Below are 12,877 nucleotides of genomic sequence, written 5' to 3' on the forward strand. Positions count from 1 at the left end.
CCCACAGTTTCTGGCCCCCTACCTCAAAGCTTATTTTTGCCTTGGTTGATATTCCTTTGAATGTTGCCTTTCAGGTTTTAGAAGCCCAGATGAAAGCCTGGTCTTGATCCAAAGCCAAATAAAGTTTCCTTTGCACAGAAGACAGAGAGCTTGGTTCACTGGAGTTATGAGTCTAGCGAGGCAGGGTCATGCATATGGGTTTGTTAGCTTCAACTAACTCCATTCAAAATGGGTGTATTTTCCCACTGGCCACTATTTGGTTATATATATATATATTTTTTTTTTTTTTTTCTCTTTTGGCCATACTGAGCTTTGAACTTAGGATTTGGTGTTTTCTAGGCAGGCACTCCACCACTTGAGTCATGACCCTATCCTTTTTGCTATAGTTATATTTTAAATAGGTTCTCATGGTTTTCCTGGGCCCATGAGGAATATGATCCTTCTAATTACACCTCTTACATAGCTGGGATGACAGATGCCCTGAGTTCAAACCCCAGTACTGCCCCAAAACCCCAAAATCATTCCTGTAGGATAAATTCTAGAAGTGGAATTATTTTTCCAGGGGAAGAATTTTATTAAAATGGCTTTTGCATTGTATCAGGAGTCACTTTTACCAACAGCGCATGAATGAGTAGAAGTATATTTTTGAACTCTACCGAATGGGCAAGCTAAGGATGAAGCATTTTCTCCTTCCACCTGCCACTGGCATGGATCCAGCTAACTGAACAGAGGCCTGGCAAGCATTCTCCTTCCATCTGTGCCCCTGAAACCTTTCACACCCAATTCTCCCAGACTGCTGTTTTCCTTGGGTGCAACAAATAGCACTTCAGATTTAAAAACACATAAGGACTTCGCTCACTTGTACAGTCATTATGACACACCCAGTGCCTCCATTCATCAGAGAGGCAAAGGTCACAGCTTGTAGTGACTGAGTAGGGACTCAGTTGGATGCCAGAATCAGGGCCTCCTCTGTCTTTATTAATGGCTTCTCCAATGCTCCAAGGTAACTAAAATTAACCAAAAATTGCAACATTATAATTAAGGTTCAATTTTACATATAGAAAAATATCACTGGTAGTTATTTGTTCTCAGAGCAGAGGATTGGAAGAAAGATGAGTCTTAGTCCTGTCCTCAAGGGGCTTTCAGTACCACTGATGTACTTCCTAGCATTACGTACAGGACGTGTGAGAGTTTAGAAGAGGAGCGTCTACGTGAGCCTAGAGGAGTGAGGAGGAACTCAGGAGAGTCTTCTGAGTTCTACAGAACAAGTTGGAATTAACCAAGAACAGGAAAGAGCACAGACGTTCCCAATTTACAAGAGTTTGATTTAGAAGCTTCTGACTTTACTGTGGTATAGAGTAATTTACATTCAGTAAAAACTATACTTCAGAGTTTGAATTCGGATCTGTTTCTAGGCTAATGACATGCTGCATGATTCTCACTAGAGATGCTGGGTCACACTCCCAGTTAGCCTGGTGACCACAGGACAGGTCAACCAACTCTCTATGGTACACTGGGCCTCCAGCAGTTTTTAGATACTGTGTTTTGGATTTTCATATCCCATCATGTCTTCAATACTTTATTACAAAGCAAGCTTTGTGTTAGAGAATTTTGTCCAACTGTAGGCTAATGTGAGTATTTCAAACATGTTTGATGTAGGCTGACGTAAGTTATGATGTTCTGTAGGGAAGGTGTATTAGTTACAGTTTAACTTATGATATATTCAGTTTACAATGGATTGTAAGTTGAAGAATGTCTGTACTCAATATGAGTCCAGTTACAGCTAAAGCAAACATGGTGAGTGTGTCAAGGGGCTTATGCAGCTAGAAAGAGCAAAAAATCAGAGAAACATAAGCAAGGGCTCAGGAAACAGTGTGAATTTTATGGTGAAAATTGTGATTAGACTCAAGACAAAACAAACAAAAGACTCAACAATCTCAAGCCAGGAAGCAACATGATCAAAATAAATTTTAGAAAAAATTTATTTGGCTGCAGGGTAAAATCAGGATTAAGGCAGAGAAAAACTAAGGGCAATAGATTTGTTATGAGGTTTTAAGAGAAATCAAGCCATGACAGAATGGAGGCCTGAGTTTGTTACTGAGGAGTGGGACAGGAAAGAGAAGAGAAGGTGGTGACTGGCAACTGGCAGGTATATTTAGGGGAATCCACAGAATTTGATTATGAACTGAAAGCTGTGGAAAATGTGGGAAGGGAACCATGAATATTTCAGATTAGGACAGTAAAATAGATGGTGGTGCTGCTGAAAGAGTTCCTTAGAAATTTAGAAAGCAAACAAATTTAGAAGCCAAAAAGTAAACATCGATTTAAGACATAAGTCCCAAGTAAGGTGTGCATGTGGGAAAAATGAGAAAAACTTACTATAGTTTGTATCCTAAATGTTCTCCAAAGGCCTGTGTGTTAAAGACTTGGTCCCCAGAGTGGTGGAACCTTTAAAAGGTGAGCCTAGTAGAAGGTCTTTAGGTTACTGGAGCATGTCCTATATGGGGTTGTGGAACTCTGGCCTTTTCCTTATTCTCTTTGTTTCCTAGCCAAGAGATGAGCAGCTCATTTAGCCACATATCTCTGCCATGATGAGCTGCTGTACCATAGGCCAAAAGCAATGGAGTCTATCGACCATGGACTGGAATCTTCAAAAGTATGAGACCAAAATAAACCTTTTCTGTTTATAGCTTGATTTTCTCTGGGCTTGTTTATAGTGACAAAAAGCTTACTGCTAAAGGAAAACATTAAGTTAGCAAGATGCTCTGGCACTCAGACAGAGTTTAATACCCAGCATGCATTTTCCTGAGTTCTGGAGCCATGAATGAATTGTAGGATGAAGGTGAGGTCTACCTAGTGTTCATTTCTTATTTGGGCATGTACAACACCCATTTTTTACAAAAACAAATGAAGGGCACCCAACTGAAGCCAGATTTTGAGAAAATTACTTTTAAGTTACTGACGTAGTTCTAAGTTCTCTTTTGAAGGAGCACAAGCATTATGTAGAAGAGAATGCTATTCTCTGCATCATACCTTAGAGTATTTGTAAAATCGAACAGATATGGAAAGATCAAATTGGTACCTCTGCCCCCGGAAGCTCTTTCTTGACGCATAGAACCTTAACACTAAGTTTCATCAGCAAAATATTCCCATCATGCCAAAAACAAAATTTCTCAATTTCCTGTGATGTTTTACCCATTGGGAGTAAAGTTCTGCCAAACTATTTTTTATTTTCTGTTTAATAGGAGACACTTCATTCACAGCAAAATAAAGGGCTCCTTCAAAAGCAAATGTGGCTGCAGTGACCTTAAAAAAATCTCCTTCTTTTTGGAATCTAGAACAACAAAGATTCTAAGTTATGATATCAACCAATTAAATTCATCTCATTTTGAGGGGAAAAAAAAAGCTCAATCTTTTCACTCACCAGAGAGGAGGAATGTAAGGAAAAAAGAATAGCACATTAACACATTAACAACTCTAAGATAGATTTGGAACAAAATAAAATAAATAGTAAAAGAAAGACTACTTTTCAAATGTCTCTCAAAAGGAAACAGTTACAATTTAGGGAGCTGAAAGGGAATATTTATGATGCAAGTGAGAGAATCAGAGGAAGGAACCAGAAACTGGCAAAATGGATGAAACCTGACCTTCCCTGCAGGTCCCGAGTCACACAAACACTAAACATGATATTTAGAAAGGTTTAGATCTCAAGAGAATGTAGTTTCCGGATTTATTTTTAAGTTTCAGAAAAATCATTTTAATATGTGAAGAGAAAAACTCATTTTAACTCTACAAAAAATAAAACTGTATTCTCAAATGTCATTTCTTTATATTTTAAGGTAACAATCACCACTCTACACCCCTAAGAAAAGCATTTCTAACATTGTGATGGAAGCCAATGGGGAAATAGGACTCACTAGCAAAAATGTACCTCACCTCCAATTTCCTTTGGCCACACCTACTCCCCAAAGAACACTTGAAACCAGGCTGTTTTGCTGCAAGCACAGTGTGGACTAGTGTTGAGCCCAGAGTAGACAGTCATAGTTGACTGACGATTAGTTCAAAGAACTAAATACTGGCCATTGAAGCAGAGAAGTATTGCCTTGTTGACAATATAATTATCCCCCTTTCCTACTGACACGTAATCAGAATGAGTAATAGTTGGCTTCAAATTAATTCCAGCCCCCCAGGGCACGGACTAGTGTAGTTCAGGGCCAAGTTTCCACTTTAATTTAATCTTAATCTTTTACTTAAGGACATAACCTTCATAAAAGAAAATGCCATCTCTCTGACCTAGGAAAGGGTTTGCTTTGAGTTAAACTTGTTCTAGAAATCACAGCATAATAGGTACTTCCAACCAACCTTCATTTGGCCCTTCATTTCCATCAGATTTCCAATTTCACTGATTTCCACTGCTCTCTCAGAGAAGTAACATAAGCAACTCCTATGTGTCAAAGACAAATATGTGTATTATGGCTGAAACTCCTAGCTACTCCCTGAAATCTGTATTTTCATTTTGTTTCTGGCTCACCACAAGACCACATTTCTCAGCTTCCCTTGAAGTTAGTTACAGCCATACAAGTAAATTTCAGCCAATGAAGGGAGAGCAGAGTAACGGTACTACTCAAGGCCTGACCCAGCAGCACTTCCACATGTGCAACCCACGCTGTTTGCCCTTCAATGTGGCCAAAGTAAAGGCAGCACCCAGGCAAACTCAAGATAGCACAGGGAACAATTAATTCTTTCAGCATTCCTACGTGAGCATAGGCAGAGTCGAACACATCTCAGAGTTATTCTTCTAGAGGGTCAATGATGCTGAGCCATTTTTTTTTTTACCTAATGTTCAACCATATGCAAGAAATAAGCTATGATATTTGGACCCCTATCCACTTTGGGACTATTTCCTATGGTGGGAGCCTACCCTAATGAATACATGCACATATATTAGTATATTACATATTTTATATAATATATTAACATATCTTGACTATATATAATATATAACATGTGACTACATTAACATATTATAATGTATTATACACAATATATTGACATATATTATAAATGGCATATTAATATGTTAATATAATATATACTTCATTAATTAACTCCATGGCATTTCAACACCGCCTTCAATCATTCCAGTTATAAATTCAAAATTACGCCTCCATGTTCATGAATATTTGCATTTTTCTAGAACTGAAGTACACATATTTCATCAGGTTTTTCAAGATATTCTTCTCACCAGTATGCGAAGAATCACTGACACGCATGAAGGTAATTGTAGAGACAAATATTAAAAAGCATATGTATTGTGTACTTCCATTTTATTTGATCCTATTCACCATTAACAGTTGAACCTGTATGCTAAGGACCATCCATGTACCATCTCTCCTATAGTTTCTTGCAGTAGCCTCCTAGCTCATCCTTCCTGTTTCCTTCTTGCCTCCCCATTCTTTCGCATAGGCTGCCAGAGTAATCATTTTCTAGCATAAATCAAATTATTACGTTCCCTTGCTTAAAATCCTTTAATGGTTTCCTGTTACATTTTGAATAAACTTCTGATCATCACTACAGCAAGTCCATCTTATTCACAAATTTATTACATGTGGTTTTGACCAAGTGCAGTCAAAAAAATCAAAAGAATTTTCAAAACCAGAACTTTTTAATTCCCACATATGCATTTCACAGCTCAACTGATGTGAAGAAGCTCTCAGTCAATCTCACATTATTGTCAATTGTGTTTAAATCATGTGATATGCTGAGTGTTTCCCTGCTCTTAATTTTGTGAAAATATGCCTTCCCAAAATCAAATGGTGCCCCAAAAGCAAGGTAATAGGGAAGGTAATTAATTTAAGGGGTAATGTGAAAATTTTGGATTTGTTGAAAAGTGGTGTGTCTTTAGCGGAAGCTGGGTGGTGTTATGAGAAAAATGAATCAAGCATCCAAGTACAGTACTGAATTCTATGCATCCTGAGTATTCACAGTTTTCCTTGCAGTCTCCTTGGAACCACATACCTTCAGATACCAAGGGTTCACTGTACAGTCTTGCATGACTTGACCAAACTACCTTGTGTCCTCTCCCCACTGATTCCCCCTGTGAAACAGCCACAGTGGTGTCATTCCCATTCTCACTCACTTTGCATTCTCTCTTGCTTCCTACCTGAATATTCTCCACTGACTCTGTCACGTCCACTTCTCTTCTTTTAAGTTTCAGGTCAAATATTATACCCAATATCCCCACTGTAATCAGATTCTCTCTGAGCTCATTTCTACTCACTCTCCATGATCCCTTCCTTCTCAGAATGTACCAATATATGATGTTTTTGTTTGATTATCTATTTATTGTCTATAAATTTTGCTAGAACTTGAGATCTAAGGAGTCAGTAAGCTATCTTTGACTGGCTTTTCTAGAACCAGACCCTGAATTAAGAATTCAGGTGAAGATAGTTTATTAGGAATGGATCCCACAGAGTACTAGAAGCCAAGTAAAGAAGTGAGACATCACGACTGTGATGGATGCACTGTCCAGTGGGTTACACTGTGGACAGCTAGAGTTCAAATGCTCAGGGAACTTGAAGTTATTGCATAGAGAGCAACTCTGAGTCATCTATCTAAAAAGCTGGGTGGTTTGGTGATTTACCCTCTAACGACCATCAGTCACTGGCTGAGGACTTCTGGTCAAGAGAAAGAAGAGAAGCACAGGTGCTTGCAACAGGACACTGTGGGCATCCCAGTCCACATATCTGAAATAGAGAATGCTCCAAACTCTGAAACTTTTGAGTGTTACAATACAGAAGGGGAAAACTGCATTTCTGACATCATGCCCAGGAATGAGTCAAAATCTAAGCCACCTTCATGCTATGTGCTTAAGGTATATATTAACAAAAATGAAATTTGACTCTGGACTTAGGTCCCATCTACAAGATCTCTCACTACATATAAACAAATACACCAAAATTCAAAAGAATCCCAAATCACTAACACTTCTTCTGGACATCTCAGAGAAGGCATATTCAACCTGTGTGAGGTAGTGAGAGCAGAGAAGACATGGGTGGGACACCAGAAACATTTGCTGCAGGGCTCCTGTCCATGAGGTCACCATTGTTTCCAGAGTCTGGCATAGACCTTCAATGAATGCTTTTGGACTAAATGAGAACAATGTCCAACAAGAAATACCAATATAAAACATAAAACCTGTAAAGAAAATTCTAGTATGCAAATTATAGAGCCAACATAAAACCACTGAGTTTTGCAAATATGCTTGCTACCCTCTTGATTCACTTGTGGCCCTCCAAAGGAACTTCACTGAACATAGTATAGTCAGTCATCTAGGATGCAACCAACCGAAGAATAAAAATATTTTTTAAGAAAATTTCATCTGTATTAAACACACACAGACTTTTGTCATTATTTCCAAAACACTGTGGTATAATAAGTATTTATATAGCATTTACATTGTATCAGATATTACAAGTGATCTAGACACGATTTAGAGTACATAGGAGATGTGTGTTGGTTATATGCAAATACCATGCCATTGTATATCTGAGCATCTGAGGAGTTTGGTATCCACATGAATCCTGGTGCCATCCCAACTGAGGGATGACAATATTTAAAGGTGAGAAATACTTAGGATACAAAATTCTGTAGCAGCATGCAATAAAGACATTGGTCTAGATGTGGGTTGTCTTTAGACACTGCAAGAAATGAGCAGTGTGACCTTGAGTGCATCACTTTCCCCCTCATAGACTCTGTTTTCTCTTCCATAAAGACAAAAGCTGTAGTGATCTATAGAACTAAGCATTAGGCACATATGACTGAGAATAGATTGACACATGGCCTTATATAGCTTTTCTGAGCCTGATATTTTGGGAACGTGAGATCATGAGCAGTTTAAGGAAAAGCATTCAGTCAACTGGCCTAGATTTCTCCTGCTGAATAACACTGGGAGGCTTTGGGTCATTGTTTCCTCATCTTAAGAGTAAAGGCCTGTGCTTTGCAAAAGCAATTTTTTAAAATGATACTTAATAAATACTTGCTATATGCCAGGAAACTTAATAGAAATTAGATTTTGCTTTAATTAGGGAAACTTGATCAGGTTCTATCACAATGTTTAAAAAATTTTTTTAAAAGCAAAATGAAAGTTTTAAATCCCATAAATTTGAAGTTCAGAAGCCTCAAATGGGAATAGATGGAACCAGATTTGCTTGGAATGAAGCAAGACATCCTAATCTCATATTTCAAACATTTAATTTTGAGAGAAAAAGTTGTCAACTAGTTCTCTGTTTCATTTCCAACATGTGACATATTTCAAAGAAAATTCAGACCTCTTAGTCACTCACAATTAAACTGTACAAAGTTTTGGGGTTTTAAAATCTATTATAAACTCCAGAAGGCTTGTTCTTTAAGAGAAGTGATCACAACCTTCCCTGGGTGGAGGAAAAATGGAACCTGGAGATCCTAATAACTAGTTTTCAAGCTTGGAACTCAGAGCAAGGCAGGGTCAACCTCTGCTTAATAATGAGGACTGACTGACATTACAGACTTACATCAAAGCTTTGCTTTTCTACTGTACCACCCCAGTGAGAGCTTGAAATGGTCTATAAACATTTTCCGAGTTGTCATAAGCTCCCTGAGGGAAGGCAGGTGATGTCTGGTTATATATACACAAAATTTTCCTATTAACACTGCCTTAATGTTGGATGGATAACTGCCTACCATATGTCCCTAATTCCCTTCTCTCTGCAAAGCAATGTTGGTTAGCTATTTGGAGCAAGTCTTTAGAAAGGAAATTGGCTAATTCTCAGAGAATCATCTTAGAAGTGATGTTAGTGACCCTCCAGGAGACTGACAAGCCCATAGTGTCTGGCAAATACTTTATGTCAAATTCCCTTGAGCCCTGGTTTCCACAGAGAACCTAGACCTGGCCAACTTGCTCAGACCTGTCCATTGTGCCCAATTACTAAAAGAGCACACACGCAAAAAAAAAAAGAAGGCTGAGCTCTGCTCTTCTTTGCATAAGTATGTCACCACATCAAATGTATTTGGAGATGTCTTTGCAATTTCTCCTGTATGTGTATGGTTACATTTATGGTTATATATTTATTTTAGATAAAATGTGGAAATTCATTTTTAATCCCCCTAGACCATTTGCTGAACTTAGTGCAAAACACTGTATGGAATTTTCTTTTGGTAGTATGATGGAATTTTGGAGGAGAGTGGTGAATGGTAAGGTTTCTGGTGCTGATTTTCATTAAAAGGTATTTTTTCATTTCAACTGTATTTGAGTTCTGCCCACCAATCTGGTCACATTGCCCTCTAGCATCTTCCTCTTTCTTTTCAATGATTTGTTTCCTCTTCCCATCCCACCCCATCCCATTGGTCTTGAATCCAGCCAAGGTCAGGAAATGTGTGAGACTGACACAATAGCCAAGATGTTTATTTAATTTTATTACTGTGTGCCTTTCTGTTTGGAAGCTTCCATAATGGAATAGAACATAATAGGATTATGCACACTTATAAAGCTGGGTGCTGAATAAAAATAATTGAATAAAATAACCATAAATAGAACAAAATGAAAACCCATTGTTTAAAATGCAATGCAGGTCAAACAAATTAACTACGGTATCACTTGAATTGGTTACACAGTCAGTGGCAGAAACCCAAACCCACAGGATAAAGCTGTGTTTCTCACCCTATGGTTCTCCCAGTAAATGCCTGATGTGCTCTTTAAGGTCCACTGCTTTCCTGGAAACTAATCAAAATTGACTGCCAAGTCAATGGTTCCTAAATGGAGGTGATTTTGCCTCCTGTGGAAAATTGATAATGCTGGAGATGGTTTTGGTTGTCACAATGGTGAAAGTGGAGTAGAGAGCATGTGCTGTGAACATGGAATGGGCAGAGGCCAGGGGCACTGTAAACTACTAACAACCCACAGCAGCCCGTGCAGTAAGGATAAGGCACAAAATGCCAATAATAACAAAATTAAGAAACGCAGCATAAGTTAGAGAATAGTGAGTATGGAATGTATCTAAAACCTTTCATCCCTGTTTTAACAATAACAACAACAACAAAAACAAATTCCTAGCCTGCCAAGACAAAGATCCCTTTCTCTCTGTTTATCTTACACGTCTCAAGAAACAGATATTGTCTGACATTGTCATTTCTAGTGCTCACACATACAAAAAAAAATGCTTTTCTGCCCCAGAATTGAGAGGTAAGGCAGGAGGAAAAAAAATAAGAAGAAAAGGGTTGGGCATGGTAGCTCATCCTGGGAGGCAGAAATCAGGAGGATCATGGTTAAAGGCCAGCTAAAGCAAAAAGTTGATGAGACTCCATCTCAACCAACAAGCCAGGTATGGCGGCATGTTCCTTTGGTCCCACCTACACAGGAAGCCACACTTAGGAAGATTGCGATCCCAAGTTAGCCCGGGCCAAAACACAAGACCCCAGCTGAAAAAATAAAGGTCTTGGGGGTATGGCTCAAGTGGTAGAGCACTTGCCTAGCAAGTGCAAGGCCCTGAGCTTATATCCCAGTACAACAAAAAACCAAAGAAACAGAAAAACTGGGGGACTCCATGATTTGGGTGCAAGTCTTGAACTCACCATTTTCCTGCAAGACATAACACAATTGCTTGTTCTGTCTCTGAGTCTCTCCTCTGCTGAATAGGAGCTATAACTACAGTCCTGTCCCTGTTTTAGAGTCTGGCAAGCTTATGTGTATGTGAGACTTTTAAAACACTCTAGAATAAGAGAAAAGTAAAGTCCAAAATTCTCAAAGTTCAGTTCTCAGACCACATGACTAACCCTAGTTTTGTCATTTATGATTCCTATTAAAACACCCCAGAATCTAGTCTTTGTTCCTTAAACAAACTTGCCATTAGTTTTCCTACTTATTGATTAATTCATTTAAAAACTATCCATTGACTGCCTGATAGGTGCCAGATAATATCATAAATGTAATAAGAATAGAATAATGTAATCATATCCCCCGCCTATGTGGAGCTTCCAAATTTGGTGTCTTGAATGCAGTTTGTTTCTTCCTGAAATGTAACCCTCAGCTTCATCTTTGATCATTAAACCCCATTTATTCAGCAAACATCATCTTGAAAGTCACTTCATCATGAAGTATTTCTTCATTCCTCAAATCAGAAACAAATCCATTGACATTTAGGCTGTATCACACTGTTCACTGTATCAATTACTTATGTAGTCGTATTTCTCCTACTGGAGTTTAAGGACTCTGTGTTGGAAAAAAACCTTGTCTTATTCCACTTCATAGCCTCTTCCACAGATAAAACAGCATCAAGGATGGTACTTTCCACATAGTAGATACTCAATAAATGTCTCAATGTCTGATTGAAAGATTTCAAAAATGAGATGCTCACAAAAGAGTAGAGGCTGAGTTGTAAAGTACAGAGACAATATAGTAGGAACATTCCTGATTGTTGTCTACTAGTCTCAATATTTCCAAGACACCCTGGTCTTTCCCTGTCATAGTTGGTGTTACAAGTTGGGTCTTAAATGTCCCCTAAAAGCTCATGTGTTGAAGGCTTAGTGCCAATGCAGCAGTGCTCAAAGGTGGAGCTTTTGGAGAGTGATTGAAATATGAGGGTTATAACCTCATCAATATACTAATCCAGTGATGAATTCATTATTTAATGGGCAATTGGGAGGTGGGAAAAGTCAGGAGGTACAGCATAAGTACAAGAAGTAGATCGCTGGTGGCATTCCCCTGAAGGTACACCTTGTTCCCTGTCCCTCCTCACTCTCTTATTTTGCTTCCTGGCCACGATGAGGGGAGCAGCTTTGCTCCTCCATGCCCTTCCACTATGACGTTCTGTCTCACCACAGGTTCAGACACAACAGAGTCAGATGATGATGTCTTAAAACCTCTGAAACCCTGAACCACAATAAATCTTTTCTCCTTTAAGTTGTTTTTCTCAGGTATTTTGTCACAGCAATAGAAAGCTAACTAACACAGTTGGCCTTACTCAATTTTAATCATCTACTTGTTACTTCACCTCAAACTGTAAGTTCTTTTATGAGCAACAATATCTTGTCTCTCTGTTGTGCTCCATGAAAAGCTGATTGAATCAATTAAGGAATATTGAGCAAATGAGTGAATGAACTCTGACATTTTACCTTTGCATTTTTTCAACTAAGCCAATTCTGACATAGCCTGCGTCTGTGGTTGGTTAGATAATGTACTGGTTAGAGATTCATTTCTTCTTCCTGGACCAGCTGAGAACTGGATTCCCCTACCCACCAATCCTTGTTACTTACTTTTGCCTATGAAAAATGGACAGAAATGACACTTCACTTCTAGGCAAAAGATTGAATAGTCAGCAAGTAGGTTTTCACTTCTTCTTCATCCTGCCACAGTGAACCATAAAGCCTCCAGTTGAGGTGGCAGCATCATAAAGTTCTGGGCTCCAGGAGGAGAAATAATCTTTGAAAGGCTATTTGTTTTTGCAATAGTGAAGTAAGTGAATCCTTATAAAAGGATTCTCATCCGTAAAAATATAAGGCTTTTATCTCATAGACAGACTTCAATGCATATGCTTAAGAAAGTATTTTCCACATATGTCCTCTTTAAAGCATATACAGATGTGTATATAATTTGATAATGTATAAATGTTTACAGTAAGTGATGCAGGAAGTTTTAATATATTCAGTGTAACTTGTACTAAAAAGTGGTGTTGTGAGCCTTCCATGTCATCCCCATGGAAGGGCATGCCTTTACTTCAAGAACACTGTTCCTTTTTGCCACATTTTCAGAGTTCCTCTTTGGAAATCATCTTTGAAGTAATGTAATAGAATTTAACAACTTTGCAAGCATTTATTTTTTGAGGGAAACTTTGATATTTTTAAT

The 12,877-nt window shown here is 38.3% G+C and overlaps 1 protein-coding gene across 10 annotated transcripts in view; it reads right to left on the bottom strand.

Moving 5' to 3' along the window:
• Ntrk2 (neurotrophic receptor tyrosine kinase 2) overlaps positions 1–12,877 on the bottom strand; it is a 333,650-nt gene that overhangs the window by 158,450 nt on the left and 162,323 nt on the right. The gene's annotated exons all lie outside the window — the stretch shown is intronic.

Source organism: Castor canadensis, chromosome 13 (genome assembly GCF_047511655.1).
Source record: "Castor canadensis chromosome 13, mCasCan1.hap1v2, whole genome shotgun sequence".
Taxonomy (NCBI): domain Eukaryota; kingdom Metazoa; phylum Chordata; class Mammalia; order Rodentia; family Castoridae; genus Castor; species Castor canadensis.